The sequence below is a fragment of the Barbatula barbatula genome (assembly GCF_947034865.1).
Source record: "Barbatula barbatula genome assembly, chromosome: 18".
Classification (NCBI taxonomy): Eukaryota; Metazoa; Chordata; class Actinopteri; order Cypriniformes; family Nemacheilidae; genus Barbatula; species Barbatula barbatula.
Window position 1 is genome coordinate 8413939 of NC_136781.1, and position 16555 is coordinate 8430493.

Consider the following 16555-nt stretch of genomic DNA (forward strand, 5'->3'; position numbering starts at 1 on the left):
ATTTTATAGAAACCAGATCACTTTTTATTACTCTTCTCAAACTAACATAAAATACAATATCGTGCTTGCTGAAAATGGTCTAAAAGGTACAAATAATTTGCAGTCAATCAAAGCTGCATAAACAGACCCCCAGATTCTTCTCTGCCTTGTTCTAATGCTAATCTTGACTTTAGAGTTTGGTAAAGCTGGATGGCATCACAAGGAGAGAAAAAAAACTACTTGATCCGTAAAGGTCAAACTCTCTGTCTGCAAAATATAAATGCAAAAGCTGAGCCTAACCTTTCGTCTGAACGTGACATTAGATTAGTTTGATAGTGCACATGTGAAAGGGGGACAGGCAGAATGGCAGGTTCTCGGGGGACACATTTATTTCCCTAAATGTCTGAGCTCTGTGAAAGGTTTTTTCATTTGAGGCAGTGGATGTTTGACCATTTTGTCTCTGTTTTTTAAGACTGGCGAGTCACTTACACTTTTATCGTTATGTATATTATATAATTCAATAGTTTCACTCCTCTAATCTGATTGGGACAAGGGGCATTCAATATACATACTGTAGAATATGATCCAAAGCAATCTGGTTTTGTTTTATTTTTGTCTGCTCTTTGCACTTTTATCTTATATCTCACTCGTTTGCTATCACTCAACAAGTATTATTAAAAGTTTAAGCTCCGACAGACAAACAGAGACTTTCCTCTCTCGCAGATTGTACCTGAGTCCCTCTCTCTCTCCTTCTCTTATCTCCCTTCTTCGAGTTCCAGTTAACCTCAGGAGTGTCCCCCGCTGAGCCTGAAGGCTAGAGAGTTTGCCCTGCACCACTGCCCCATCACCAATCACACCCAATCTGGCTTTCCAGGACTTTTTTCTGATAATTAGATTCTGCTGGCCCCCTGTCACCATAATAGAATGGAAATTATTTCCAGATGAGTATCTGACATTTGGTGCTGTCATCTAAAGTAAAGAGGGAGGATGTGTTAAGGCTGGTTCCTCTGCTCTTTGGTAATGGAGGGCTGGATTTGCTTTACAACATTTTCATTCTACTGTAGTGCCCTTGGGGTGTGATATGGATGGAAATATACATGCGAGGTTCAAGCTGTTTTCCAATGAATTCCATGGCCAATTGTGTAGCTGTCAAAATGTCTGTCGGACTGTTTCATTGTAGTTATGAATGCCTGTTTGACATGCAGGTGGATGATTTTCATATGAAAGAGTCATAATGATTTGATCCGAATGACAGTATTGAATAATAATAAGCTTTTTGTGTGTATCAGGGAAGGAAAAAAATCCAAATTATTATTTAGTAACCCAGCTCCCTTTGCCCTTGCATTCGTTCAGTGATAACTGGATTTAATCTTCCATTTCATGCAATTTAACGTATACAGTATATAATACAGACACAGAGTATTTTAATAAATTATTATTAATATTTTATGCCTCCAGTCCAGTGCAGTCATCGGAAGAGAGCCAAATTGTAGTTAATACCTCACTGCTGTTTACCCAGGAGCACGATAGTTAAATCCCTAATTTATTCAACCTCCCCACTTCATTCCATAATAGTCTCAGCCAATTGATTTCCAGCTGTGGCTGAGCCTTAAAGCTGCCCAGGGGAGCCAACCGCTCGGCCCCTATGCACAGGTTGCCCTGGGTGACAGGTGTGAAGGATAGTAGTGGGAAAACCAGTCTTTATTTGACAGTTAACACCAACACTCCAACATATCCCACAATCCCTCGTGTACCAGAGCGGGCTGATCTTGGGCACGGATGGAAGCAGACAGGCAGAGTTGATGAAAGCCCCTACCTCCCCTCCCTGCTGCCTTTCCCAACCCTGTGTTCGGCTGTCATTCGATCCAGCGTCCTCTCCCTCTGACCCCCATCTGCACGTACGCAAACCTCGTCGAGACTAATTAAACTTTGGCCAGATTAGAACTTTGTCTTGTCACTCTGTGTTCGTGCTTAAACAAGTTATTACTTTTAGGAAAATTCAATTAGCCAGCTATTAATTAATCGACACACTGCTTTAGGAGGATAGAAGAGGGGAGAAAGAAATCATTTTGGGAAAGCTAAACACGAAGTGAGGGCTTGAAGAGGAAAAAGAGGTGAATGATGTCTTAAAATATCTAATGAATATTTTAAAATGACCATAAGTATTTTATTAATGCACATTCCTGGTGTTAGTGTGCACTCAGACTTCAGATGAACTCCTTCATACTGATGTTGTAGGGAACTTGTTTCTTACATTATACAAAAAACAACTATAGTACCAAAGTTAAAATAATAATAATAAAAATGCCTATAACCGTCACTGTTACTGGCTGGGCAAACAGCAGCTCAGAATAATATTAGGAGGGACACAGCAGGAAAAGGAGCAAGACACAATGTACTGTCTAATGACAGCAAGCAGGAAAGATACCCGGCAGCATAACACTATGAAGTATAATGCTAGCCAGTTACCACGAGAGCTTGAGACAACTGAAAGGAGCACACACACTTTCACACTGTCCTCTTCCATACAGAAAGCCGTCACCAGAGCTTTCCATATATTTCATGTTCTAGTAAGATCTAATACTAATTAAGGAAAAACATATTCTAAAAAAACTGTTAGTCAAATCCAGGCTTTGAAAGAAGAGTTTATTTGCAAAAAAAATTTATTGATATAACATGACATTAATTGGATGCACAATAAAAAAAAAATTTTTTTTTGAATTGCGTTATCTGTTTTTGCCAATGAACTCTTCATTCTACTTTCATACAGTAAATGCCATTTTTATAACCAAGTGCCTTCATCCAATAAATAATGCATATGGGCGCTGTTCAAACTGAGATTCAAAGAAACTCTTTTTCCTTGTTCCTTCGTGAACTAGAATTTAACATTTCAGACAAAAACGTGACCTAATACATGTTCATATAAATATGCGTTTCAAAGCTCTATAGTCATCTTTGTTTAAAACCCTTGCTTTATGCACTTATCGTTTATGATTATGATTAAAAACAACTTCTTAGAAAATGTGACCCGACAGATCAAGTTATAAACCTTTATTATTAAGCTTAGATAACAGACCCTTTGAAACTTAAATATTGTAATACAAACATCCATGTAGTTCATTAAAGTTAGATTTTTAGATTGCCAGAAATATCCAAAGAATATACTGTTCATTCAAAACTAATGCCAAATCTTAAAATTGACATCCATTGTCCATAAAGCCTTGTGCATCATTGGGTGTCAAACTGTCATGGCTGCCTACTAGAAAAAAAATGTTGGCAGGTCTTAAATAATGTCAGAAAAATATCTTCATAAAGCAGATCAAGTTGCAGAGCTCATACTTGGGAACCCGAATACATTCTACTCTTATCATTTGACTGCAGGTGGATTGAGTGTTTTCAAACATTTAATTATACTCTTTCATAGATACGGTCCTTTTTACGTTTACTTCTGTTCTTTTTTCCGCTCTCACTGGCACAGAGGACCGCTGCTGCATTTCGCATACGTGCGTTCCACAATGCTCTCCGCCAGAACCACGAGTGCATCGCTCTGCCAAAGCTTTACTTACGGCCTAAATGAGATCTGAGCAGAGACAGAGACTGCTATCATTTGGACCGTGTCCCATTGGCCTACATCTGTTAAACATGGGACTTATCTGATCCGCAAAAATCGATGTCCTCGCCCGCTGACCAGATTTGCTCCCCCTACTCCGCCAGCCGAGAGAAAGGGGGAGCGTAAATTGTTTCGCAAACCTCCGCATGTTGGCGGCTGTGTTTCAGTATGCATCAGCTGTATAGAATCTCCTCCTGGCCTAGGAAGATAAGCACATGGAGAAAGGCTGTAGCCCACGGCTAAATCAACGAGGGTAAGCTGCATAACATCTTCCACTCATGAATGTTTTAAAGTTGAGTTTGTCCGTGCATGAGCTGAATTATTGAAGATGAGGCCAGGCTGTAACGTTTGATTACTGAAGACCTAAACAACCGCTTGTGAAGTAAAAAGCAAGCACAAAACACCCTCTGTAGACTCAGACCAGACAAATGGATGGATACAAAGAAGCAAACTTGACTGATCAATGTTTTTACGCCGTCATTGACTCCACAAGTGTTCATGAAAATTGCAGTGAACTTACATCAGTGTTTCTCTTGGAATTGCTTTTGTTTGGTTTGCTCTTGAACAGAGCTGGAGTCCGTTCACTGTGAGTGGTGGTTTCCCTTTAAAATCTTGTTTTCAGCAACAAAAGGACTTAATCACTGTGCAGGAACCTAGCCCACTGAAGTCAATGTCTAATGAAATTAACCAACCCACTGACAAGCGCAACCACACTTCAGTACAAATTTCGGAGGTGTATGGATTGTAAGATTGGCCTGAGTTGATTTTTGTAACAGGAATGTGTCATCAAACCGTGCTCCATTGCGAGTATTCATCGTGCCATAGAAAATGAATAACTTTAATTATAGCTTATGTCTAAATGACTTTTGGCTGAGGGGGAGAGGAACACAGCTATAAATATAAATGTCTGCCATTATCAGAGCCACCTACATTTAGTCTTTTCCGCTGCCCTGGTTTTTTTTTGTGTTTCGACTAAAGTTCAATGCTACAGCGTATACAAAGCAGAATCGCATACAGAGGTGACAAGCCTAAAGGTGACTCAAATTTTGAAAAATCTCCCCAGCAAATACGGAAACTTAAAAGAAACAGACTTGCAGACAAATGCCATGCTGCACAAAATCCTTTTCATTATTAATGATGAAGAACTGAGGGAAAGAAAAAGAGAGATTTCTTTTTCTTCTCTCTCTCTCTCTCTCTCTCTCTCTCCCTCCAGAAATCAGTAGAGGGAAACTTCAATCATGCTACACAAGTGAATAAATGTATGGATGGAGCAAGCTGCCCTCAGGCCTGTGCTCTCTCTCTCTTTCTCAATAAGCTTTTAGGACCACAGTCAAGAGGGAAGCTGAATTTTGAGGACAGCAGCTGACTTTAATTTTCTGCCTTATCTGCTATCATTAGAAACTGCTGTTTATCTCTATGAAAAGAACAGTGATGGTTGTGGTTTGAGGTGAAATGAATAAATGTTGGATTATTATTATAATTAATAATTTGTTACATTTATATAGTGCTTTTCTGGGTACTCAAAGCACTTTACATGGAAGAGGGGAATCTCCTCAAGCACTAACCAAAGCATTAACCTTTCTTTTCAACCAAACAAAATTATTGGCAGTAAATAACCTTGTAAAGGTTAGTGGGAAAGTATGTGTGTGAATCATGACAAAATCAACAATATTAGAAAAAGGCACCAGAAATAAGGGAACAAAACAACACTTTTTGAAAGCTGTGAAACCAGTGTATGAAATTTTGCATCAAGCGACATGAATGTATAAAATGAGATGCTTATTTGTACTAGCAATCAGAAGTCTGAAAAGTGTGTGTGTGGGTCACATTATATATCTTGACTCATAAATATGAATGTGACATTGTTAACATCTGCAACAATGCAATGTTAATATACCTGATGTGTTGAATAGTCGGCGCAAGCCTTTGACTTCTGCTTTGTCTTATAGTTTCATTATAAGCCAGCATTTTTTTTTTATTAAAAATTAAAATAAATCATGAACTGTAACAAAAACAAAACACAACTTTTAAATATAGAACTAATAAAATCATAACATATTGTATGACTTCTCATGTATGTGTAATGCTCCCCAAGCTCCACTTTCCACACAGACACACACAACCATTTATAATGGCTATATAAAAATGGCCCATTCATAAAAGGCCCCTGTCGGCACACACACACATTCAGGAATAACTGGTGGTTAGTGGTCAGTGTCATATTGCTGAGTGTGTTTCGGGGATGCTGTCTTTCTTTCTGTCGGCCAGGAGCCTCAGAGGAGAAAGGTCATCTGTGAGGTCAGAGCCGAGGTCATTCAGAATGACAAAATGTCAAGACACTGTTTCCCTGAGCCCTCGCGCCCTTGCAATAAAAACACTGAGCGTGTGTGTAAGAGTGCAAAAACCAAGGATAGTTTTGGGGGCACTTATGCCGGGCGTTGGTGTGTGAATTTGTGATTAGATCGCCAGAAGGGTGACGTGTGATGGTGCATGTGTGTGTAACCTGTATGCGAAACATATGGCTGTCAGACATGTTGTTTTGAGAGAGACCATATGCTGATTTTGGACATGATGAGCCTTTTTCTACAGCGCAGTACACATTCTCTCATACACACACTCTCTTTCGGGATTACTATTCTTTTGTATCTACGGACCAAACATCTATCCCCTCTTGAGAAGAGTAAGCTACATTCACCTTATATTGACCTGGCAACCCATCATCCCCGCTTTCAAATAAATAACTATACTTAATAAAGTTATATAGGTTCCGATAGTTTCTGCTGATATTTGATAGTTACTGCGATTTTTTTACTATAGTAGGTCAGGCTTTGTTCACTCCACACATTGCAATTTAGTTTTTAAATCAGATTTTAGGATTGAGTGTCCACACTGTCATTCTGCAAGCTGCGAAATCTGATCCGTTTTCTCAGTGTATTCAATATACGGCATATATCTACATCAGTTGCTATAGTAATGATGTCATCAGCACAATGCCAAGAGACTTTCCCATACAACATCCGAGATTAGCTGTCAATGTGGAAAGAGAGATGGAAATTTAGCCTCCGCTCATGACTATCATGACATCACCAGGTGCACGACAGAGGGATTTTACACATTCATGCATATCTTGTCATGCTAGTGAATGTCACATAGTTCACTGTACAAGAAAACAGCGAGTAAAAATAAGTATATTTAGACATAGCTCCTGACAATTTTGCACCATGTGGAGTGCATAGCCGGTTGCGGATGAAGGTAAAAAACTTGAAATCCAATCTGACCACTTAGACTAAGGCACAGTCCAAAAAAATCTGATTTAATACGTTTTAAAACCACATTCAATGTGGATGTGGTTTGTAAACACTAGATTTCATGTGTGGTTCTGACTACAGAAAAAAGACAACTAAATGGAAATGGTCGGATACTGTATGCCAATAAACTTAGATTTTTGCTCCCACTTTCAAAGAGAAGTCCAAACAGTTACTGTAACACAGCAACGTGATCTCTCTCTCTCTCTCTGTCTCTCTTTCTTTAAAATGTATACAGTATATGCCATATGTATAACACGTGTAAATTTTAATTCTGTAAATACAGAACTTTGCAAAGGTCTGAGGCACATTAGCTCTAAAGGTCCAATATTTTGAAGAGTCTATTGACAGGAATGTAATATAATATATAATGTAATATATATAACTTTGCCTTCGAAGGTATATAAAGACCTTAAGCGTTATATTTTTAAGCAACATTAGAAAATGCTACATGAAGAGAGACAAACTGAGCCTAAATTTGATCTGAATTTCAAGGCTAACAAAAAAACATCCAGCACAGGCAGACAATGTCGACTGTAAGAAGCGAGATCTTCTCTCATTAATTTCAGCATCAGGAAGCTGCGATGGGATTCTTTGTGCTGTTGTTGTTTAGGGTAATGTACGATATTAAAACAGCTGGCTTCCCATCTTGGCATTTATGCCTAGTCATGTGGACAGGTTTTGACCTTTCTGAAAATTTCTTCCTCTTACTGGGTTCATTTTACCGAACTGGAACATTATTGTTTTGTTGGCTACATTGTTGTGTGATGTCTGTGTTGTTTTCCTCTTCTTGTTCTAATTCTCTCTCACTTTCTCTTGCTCTCCATTTCACTGTATCATCATTTCATGCTCCAAATTCCAAATTTACCATCATTATCTCAGAAAATGGAAAGACAAAAATGCAGCGTCGCTTTCATTTACCGTTTTTTCTCTCTTCACACTGAACATGAAAACAGAACTGAGTTCTGCATTTGATCTGAGTGGTGATTATAAGCTCACGGAGATAAAAACTTCAGGGGCTGGAGATAAGTTAGATCTACCGTCGTTTCACATACTGCTCACGTAGTAAAATGACTTGCTGTATTTAACAGAGTTAATACAAGCTAAATCTAATAATGCCTTGGGCAAGTAGCTCACAAGTTAATTTGCCAGTGATTCTTTTGCGATCACGTCTAAGGCTAAAAAAAGATAACATAAAAATATTGAAATGTTTCCAAGCTATATCATAATGCATGTCTTTTAGGAGAACAAAATCAAAGTGATAACTGAGTGACAATTGAAGTGAAATGAAACCACAGATTATCCCACACACCTGATTTATTTCTTTTTCAATAAATAACACTTTCTCTTGCAGCCTTTCTCATAGAGTCACATCAGTTATAAATCAATGTTCAGCAACGCTTACAATTTACCTTTCTATATTCTCTCAGTGCTCTGGGGACAGGATGAATCTATTGAAAGGTTAGAAAATAGACTTTTGTCCCTATGTTATTGTGCTAAACTCGATGTTGGTCTAGAACATAGTTTGAGATAGCCGCTTATATAAAAGCTTGATTTCGACCACCTTAATCCCTTTGTTCTCCTTAGACTGTACACTTTTCTGATATACACAACCTCACATCATACACAAATTATGTATAAATCAAGTTAATATTTCTAATACAGAATACAATTCTGTTTTTTATGTTCTCAGTCACTATGAAATAAAATATTCTGGAGCTGTGCATTTAATGCGTTAATTATAATTATCTTTATGGAAAATAAACTTGATTCAAATTGTTCCCGCATTTAATGCACCCGCCCCAGACATAAGTAGGTCATCTTACATTTTATACATTTGACTGGTGACAAATATGATGCTGGCAACAACTTAATGCGTGATGTATAACATCGGCCTACATAATACTGTCAGAAAGAACCAACAATTTAAGATATCTGTGCAAAAATGACCCTGAATGAGCTTTTGTCTAAAATGTATTTAATTATGCAATCAGACAAGCACAGAATCATAGCAGTGGTATTTTTGTCCAGACAACTACGAGTGCACATGTTGATTTCATACAAAAGTTAATTAAATGAGAAATTAATTTTAAGAAATATTTTATGGACAACATTGTCTGTTTTCATTATTTTTCATCGAAAATATATACAAAATATAAAGCCTCAGGAGAAGTGTTGCGCATCTCTGAGAACCACACAGGGTGGTTTCGTTTCTACTTGCCGCTACCTACTTGCAGTTTTTAATTCTTCAAAGAATTTCAACATAAAAACTTTTAAAAGGTAAAATAATAACAATGCTAATAAATTGGTGATAGTTTGCCCAAAAAAGCTTCTGCTCATTTTCATTTCCTAACCCTTATGTAATTTCAAACTTGAATTTCTATTTCTTTGGGGAAAAGGAAGGTATTTCTTAAGAATGTTAGTAACCAAACTGTTTTGGTCTTTAATTGTAATAATTCAGCTTCTGCAAACAAAAAACGTTTTAGGTTTTGGGCCGTTTTAGCTTCTGAACATCTGAAGCTACTTTCTATATTGTCTAATTATGGCTTTAAATGATATTTTGGCCACAAGTGTGATGTTTGATTAAGTTGTGATTAATTAAATTAAAAGTGTTTATCGCGTAACAGCCCTAAAATATTCCCGTAGTCATGACTGCTAAGGAATCTGAAACATCCCGGCACCCCCCTCTGGAGCTCGGACGCCCACAGGATATAAAACCAATGTTTTCTTCAAAGGAAGCACAGCCCCAAAGAAGCCTCAAATGCATCTTATATCTTCTTCAGGATTGCATTCTTCTCCATTCCCTTATTCTCCTCCACCATGAAAAGTGAGAATCGAGGGCTTTCAAGATTAAGGTGAAATATAGGAAATATGCGTGTGCTGCCAAGCTTGTTTGATTCATTATTAAAAGCTATTCATTTTTCTCTCTGCCGCTGATAGTGGGCAAAGCTCCGAACTTCAATTCCCTTGCATTGCAGACTGGAAGGTGAAAAACAACAAAAAAGAGCATGAGAGACAGAATGAAAGGAAAGACACGATGCCATTATTACTTTTTTCCCAGTTCAACTAGTTCCTGACGGTGCTAATGTTTTCTGACGGCAATACATAAAACTCCCTGTCAACTTCTCAGCGCGTGGCTCATTGTTTTGAATAAAATGATATTTATAATGTGACAAACACATTAAAAACTACTGTTTTCAACCGTATTAGAAGCATAGATGTGTGATCTGAACGTATATATGTAATAACGTTTCTTGACAGCAGATGAGTTTAATATATCTTGAAAGTATTGCATTGGGTGAATGATATTTCTGCTTTGGCAAGTGCAAATGCTAACATGAGGTAATTTTTATGTTCAACTTTCTTTTGACTGATGAAAGTAGACATCAGCTTAACTTGTCCTGCTCCTTCTCTTTGGCTTTGCTAACAAACTGCATATTTTTAACAGAAGACGTGCCATCTGTTTCGCCTCTCTTCTCGTACCACTTTGTACTGTGGTCCCTCGCTGTTGTTTATTTGGGTTGCTTCAATGTCTGAACACACCTCATACACTCCATTAACCAATCTTTTTACAAAAAAGTTACTAAGCTATTTAGATAACTCACTGGAAATTAGCGCTTAACCTCTGAACTGAAAAATGCATTTTTGTGCATGAAATTCTCTAGAGGAAAAGAAAGTATATCCTTAGTTGCTACAAAGATGCTGTCCAAGAATGACGCTCCCTGAGACTACTGAGCTCAAGACTTTCTCATGCAGGATTCACTGATCTTGCCGTAGATATTATCTCAAAATATTTAAGAGGGATGCAAAAAGAAGTAGATATGATTTAACAACTTCCGGGACTCACTGGTATCAAAGTGCTTTTGGGAAAAGTCATAACTGCGATACGCATACAAAGCCATACAAGCAAATTGTGCACAAACACAAGTCTCTAAAACTCTATTTGCAACATTGCACATGGCAAAGTGAGACACCTGGTAGTTGCACAACAGGAAGAAACAAACATAAATAAATGCTATTTCTCAGCCTGCTATCGTCTGCTTGAGCTAAAGGAAAGAGCATTCAGTTTTAAATGGAAATGAATTCCGTTTTCCTCTCGAAGGAAGCCCTAAAGTCAAATACAGTGTCTCGGTTCCCTGCTGATAAAGGCCAGAATGAGCATAAGTATACATTTTATACGACTTTAAAGGGGATATATGGAAAACACTATTCAGCCCAGACTGCGCTAAACTAATGATAGCTTTCACAGCCAAATAGGTCAGCCAATGAAAAGAGAGGTCACTGTAATGTACAAGTTTTAAAGGTACAGTAACAAAGCTTGTTGTCACACCATATGGGGCAAGTTGCCACAATGGGAAAAGCATATAATAGAACGTCCAGGAAAGTTTTAAACAAAAAAAATCTAAAGCAAGTTCAACACATATTCAAATATATTAACTGTATACAAAATAATATAAGAAATGAATGCATGCCTTGTATTAACTTAAAGGAGTAGTTAATCTTCAAAATGAAAATCATTAATCACTTCATTTTGAAGGTGAACTAGTCCTTTAAAGTGATAGTTCACCCAAAAATAAAAATGCTGTCATTGTGTACTATTTTCATACACCACATAGTAGGGTCTGCATGTGTGTGTGTACCCATGATTGTGTGTGTCCATGTGTTGTTGAAAGTGTTTGTGTGAAAACTTTGAAGGCTCGTGTGTGGATCTGACCGCTGTGCTGCTAATTAAGCAGGACAATACTTCTACCAACCACACAATGGGACTTCTCTCCACGATACACATCTTTACACACATAACACACACACTCGCTGCGGGATCTCGCCCACAGAGAGATCCACCACAGAGGAGCAAAGTGTCCCCTGATAGCACCGTTAGAACTCTGTCCCATATTAACACACACACACGCACAATTGAAAACCTTGAATTCTATCAGAAACAGTTGAAAAGAGTCATTTGTGAGTTATTTACCCTTGGAAATTACTGTTAAAGTGATAGTTCACCCAAAAATGAAAATTCTGTCAACATTTACATCCCTCCTCTCTTTTCAAACCTGTACGAATAAATTTTTTTTGCATAACAGAAAAGAAGATAACCGAATGGAACAAAAGCGGTACCCATTGACTTTGGTTTTGTGTCCATACACTAGAAAGGAACGGGTACCATTTTTGTGGTGAACTATCCCTTTAACTCAAAAGTACAAAACTGTAAATACACAAAATATATTTTGGCTTTGATGCCGTAAATGTGCTGGTGTACCATTGTTTACCAAGTAAACTTTAGGTAGAAAAACACAAGACCCAAAATTGCATTAGTCAGACCAATTTGAATGTTATTTTAAGGTACAGATTTCTGTTTGTGACCTCCGTGAATAACACACTGTTGTTTGACATAAAAAAGAAGAATGCAGGCCTTTGTTCCAACACTCTTAGGCAGAAGAGAGAACAATTTTCGGCTGAAATTAAATTTGCTCTGTGACATTTTGGTGTACCTACGCTGAACTGAGACCGGAATTTAAAGGTGTCTCGTGACTGCTCCGCGCGGGGTCTTTTCTTTACGAGAGTGTGGTTACGTCCTCTGCGCTCTAAAATAACCAGCGCCCAGGGGTATCAGTGGCACTCTCATGCCAGTACAGGCCATGCCAGGGCAGGGCGGCTTAACTGGGGCAGAAACACATTTGCCCTGTGGCTCACCAGAAACCTCATCCAAAGATAACGCACCCACACAAAATCACACAAGAGCAAATACAAAATCATCCACACTCATTCAAAAGCATTATGGGTGTAAGATTGAAAGTGGTTGCATATGTGTGTTTCTCTAACTACAGTGTAATAGCTGGAAAAATCTATTAAAACATGCTGATTGGCTCCATAAGAACACGTGTAGTGACCAACATTTTCTACTTTTAAGGGACCATCCATGGACAAAAATCTTATTTTACAAGCACAAGGCATCTACCAGCAGAGGCTAATTGGGTCATGCTCACCAACCAAAACTTGACCCGTTGGTCTAAACGCACATTTGTGAGTCAAAACTTCCTGGACTTCTTGGCTGAACAGCAAGGCTAAACACTACCATCACCACCACGGTGAGATGTCAGCCCGAATGTCAGAGAGCTTTAAGAGGGCAGCTCAGTAATAGTCTCTCCTCTGACCCACATGAGGCTAGAACAACATAACACAGAGGAGAGACAAACAACAGCTAATCCTCTATGCACACAACATCCCTGCTATGGAGCCCATTAATAAAAGAGGATTAGCTAGCGCTAACGGTAACAAGCGTCCTCACCACAGGAGTACATTTCCTCTAAATCAGATATCTGCTGATCCACCCCTCACCCTGTACTCTGCCAGACGCTCTTTCACCCAGCCCTGGAAATCAGACGACTGAGACCATTGAGGAAAAATGTTTTTCGGAACTAAAAACAATTACGGAGATGTGGAGAGCAATGGAACATGACGTCATTGTAAGAAGACAAAATTAGACTTGAACATGCTAAATAAAACAAAGAAAAATGGGAAGTGATTTTGAGGTCCCGGTGATTGGAAATTCTGGAGCCGGAATCTGAAAGGAAGTGGAGTGCCTGTTTGATTGGATGCTAGTACATATTAAGACATTTACAAATACACATTTCCTATTTGTTACACAGAAAGAATGAGAGATAAGAATTTCTTAACATTTTAGTTAAATACAATAATCAATTAAATGATCATTTAAAACTCAATGGGATAGTTCACCCAAAAATGTAATTCTAAACCTGGATAACTTTTTTTCTGCAGAACACAAAAAGAACAGCTGCAAAACAAATTCTGCAAGACATTTCAGAGACCGTTTTACAAATTTGTAAGCATGTGTTTAGGTCCAATTATCATTTTTGTTTCATTTTGTGAACTACTACTAACAATATTTCTATGAAATTTCAAATGAAAATAATGTTTCTCGAGAAGAAAAAACTGGAGAAACAGATAAAAAAAGAAAAGATGCTCTGTATTTTAAGAATTCATTTTCACTTTTAAGCAGTACAACAGTAATATATGTACATGAACACATTTAGGAAAAGTTCAAAAAAAGAGTTTACCGTGGTAACCTTGATTTTGATCACAGTTGTTATGATTCTTGTCATTTTGACAGTTTTTCACATTGATTTTGGATGCTTTGTCACTCCTCAGGTTTGATTTTGTTGAAATAAAGTTGAAAAACAGACAGTGGGCTGGAAGGGCCACAATACATCTAGAAATGCTAGAAATTTTTATTTGGAATGGTCTCAAAGTTTTCTTTTCACGGCTGTATTTTGAATAATTTTATTTATCAAACAACATTGGATCCCATTGACTTCCATTGAGAATATATATACATTTTCTCTTCCATAGATCCTGTCATATACAGGTTTTGAACAAAATGTGAATAAATAAATTACAAAATAGTCTGGACTGCAATGAACCGACACACAAACAACCACACATTTAACTAGGCTGAATGTCATTCCGGACGGGGAATGTTCCACTGAACATGTTAATTGTAATAATTTAAAATCGTCAAAACCAAACCATAGTATACGATAGCATTACTTCAAAGTTCCATTGTCATTCTTTCTTAGCAAAATGTCACAGGAAAGACAAAGATGTGGTGAGAGGTAGAAGGAAATTTGGCAAAAAGTGTGGAGGTGAAGAGACTGGATTATGCTGTGAGCTGGCGCTGTCAAGCTTGGCTAGGTTGGCACAGGAGCATGGCACTATAATAAGCGCCCTCTGTTTGCCCAGCGCTGGGCCAGCATTGTGCCAGTCCAAGTGGTAAGGCCAAAAGCGACCCGCAAAACACTAAAGACCTCACTAATGGGATTCTCTATACGGGGAAGCATGTCCTCGGCCAGCATGAGCAGCGCAATGAGATACGGTTGTATGAGGACCCCAGGGGCACATATAGACCTGAGAATAGCGTGGCCATGTTCGTGTACAGTGGCTGAAACTAGAACACATCTGTGCTGGAGGTGTTATAAATGCGCTGCGTGTGTGTTTCCGTGTGCTGATTGATTATATGGTATCAAGTAAATGCCCTGTTTAGCCAAACACTACCTCACACCATCTGCCTAAGCGCGTACACAGTCTGTTCATTTAGATACAGCCCTTAAGACATACAAATAGAGACACACATATACACACGTGCCGCAAAGACCACATGGGTGCGTCACATATTTTCAATACCAAGTGGAAAAGGCCTAAATGTATTAACACTAGAGGCAATACATCACATGTATTATAATGGGAATGTCCTTCAACTAAAGAAAACTGTCAATGTTTCAATTTAATGCAAAAGGTGAGGGGTTTCATTTTGGACATCACTTCTATAATTCATACATTAGATGGCCAAGTGCCCAGTATGTGTAGTGCATGGAATATAGTTTGGGACACAACTTTAATGTTCAGTCAAGCCTGCTTATTCAGACAAAATGCGTTTCAATGGCTGCGTATGCATGTCTCTTGCCACAGGGCAGCAGCTGGCACGTCAAACAGGAATTTAGAGGCACGAGTCAAGCTCTACTGCCCTGTTTGTTTGCTTACAGTGCAGGTTGATTGAACATCTATCTAGAACATCTGATCTATTTCTTTGACATCGTTCAGTACACAACACACACACACACACACACACACTTCTTTGGGTAAAGTAAAACCGATTAGGGCTGCAGGGCATCGGGGAACAGGATGTCGTTGTTTTCTTGTTAAGATGACAAATGTATTTTACACATTTCATCAAAAGGAAAAAGAACACAGAGCTTGGATTAGATCCATTTTAGCGTCGTCTGCAGATGAGCCGTACCTCTGGTGGACAATGTTATTTATCATGGTGTTAATTAGGCCTGCAAGTCATGATTTAATTAAATTCAGTGGTGCCTTCAGTTTAAAATGTCTTCAGTCGCTCTCAACTAGCTTTCTGACATTACCGCTGTCTCGCATAGCCCACACACACAGAGATCTTTATTGAGGGACACATATGTGCAGAATGCAGAATACGTATACTTTAAAGAAGGTGTGTGTGTAAGGTGTGAGTAGAAAAACAAACACATTTCTTTCGTGTCATCAAGCTCTTTTAGTTAGTGCCTGAATTAGAACGTTGCGGGTGGGATGTAAATTGTAACTACTGCTACAACACCCACCTAATGCAAACACGCACATATTTATTCTTGTGGCAAGAAGTTTTAATTGACTTTTATATAGCAAGCCAATTATATGTTTTATTTACTACCCCTAAACCTTGCCGTCAATATAAGCTTTGTGCATTTTTATATTTTATTAGGAGATTATTTAGTATGTATTAATATGTTTTCCTAAAAGGGCTGTTGACTGGTCCTCACAATGTGACTAATTTTAGGGTGTTCACCTTGCACCCTTGTCTTCCATTTCTCCTAATGATCCACTGGACATTGTTTTGAGCCAATAATGCCACAGGTCTAACCGTAACAATAGCCGTTGATTTTTCTACACAGTGTAAATGTCACATTCACCATCTGTCGTCTTGACCACCTTAGTGATTTGCGAATGTTTGGTGTGTTGTTCCTTTGATGAAGTTGTCTGTGAGAAAGAAAATAAGATGGCTGCTCTGCTTCAACAGACACTACGAATGGAAAAAAACATACGAGGCTGCAAACCTCAAAAACAAATAAGA

The 16555-nt window shown here is 38.3% G+C and overlaps 1 protein-coding gene across 2 annotated transcripts in view; it reads right to left on the reverse strand.

Annotated features, from left to right (window-relative positions):
- pcdh1b (protocadherin 1b) overlaps positions 1-16555 on the reverse strand; it is a 132250-nt gene that overhangs the window by 4849 nt on the left and 110846 nt on the right. The gene's annotated exons all lie outside the window — the stretch shown is intronic.